At 35.6% G+C, this 778-nt stretch overlaps 1 long non-coding RNA gene across 1 annotated transcript in view; it reads right to left on the reverse strand.

The window, feature by feature from the left end:
- Positions 1-686: 686 nt before the first annotated feature.
- Positions 687-778, reverse strand: part of LOC136245015 (uncharacterized) — a 576-nt gene continuing 484 nt past the window's right edge. Inside the window, exon 3 of the long non-coding RNA XR_010695691.1 lies at positions 687-778. This exon is cut by the window's right edge and continues 70 nt beyond it. This is a non-coding gene — a long non-coding RNA (uncharacterized lncRNA).

A 778-nucleotide genomic window follows, 5' to 3' on the forward strand; every position in this document is an offset into this window, starting at 1 on the left:
TATGTGGCCCTTTACCAATACACACCTGTGCTTCCAACGGTCTATAGAAATTTCTTAGGGCATGCTACAAAGAGTTCATAATAAAATAAAAAAAACCTAACCTCCTCCTCATATATTATAAACTCTTGATGCTACCTACACCAGGGGGGTAGGACAAGACCACATCAATGCATAATGGTGTTGCACAAGTACTGGAAGTATCTCACGTCAGCTGAATAGACCCTGTACAAAAAATAGAGGACGGGGCTTGATACATATTTTAGTTTGTTGTTTGAAATGATGTGATTTATGATTGGAAAGATGCTGCTGTTATGCCACAGGGGCTAAAAGGGGAGCTAATTGTGGCCAAAAAGCTAGTTGTGAGTGACTTTTTGCTAGTTGTAAATGGTGATTGGGCTGGTTCTAAAAATTTTGACAAAACAGCCAGATTCATCACAGAAAATGTATATAAACTCAAAGTTATATATACTTACATTTTGTACCTTTTAACTCTTTCACAATTTACTACAGGGATTTGACTAAAAGTACCTAAAGATCCAATCCTGAGATAGCCATTTTGTACATTCTACAATGTACACTTGTCTGTCACATTCCCACACCAAATTTAATTCACAGTTTATCACTTGTAGAAAGGCTTTGATTAATTAATTAAACAGTTCTACCTACAATTACTATTATTACTAGTCATGTATTTATATAGTACAAAATTTTTGTAATCAATGTCAGAACTTGAGGTGCCTCTGCCATAGAATAAGGTTTACAGCCAGTCAGGTGGTAT

This window comes from Dysidea avara, chromosome 14 (genome assembly GCF_963678975.1).
Source record: "Dysidea avara chromosome 14, odDysAvar1.4, whole genome shotgun sequence".
Lineage (NCBI taxonomy): Eukaryota > Metazoa > Porifera > Demospongiae > Dictyoceratida > Dysideidae > Dysidea > Dysidea avara.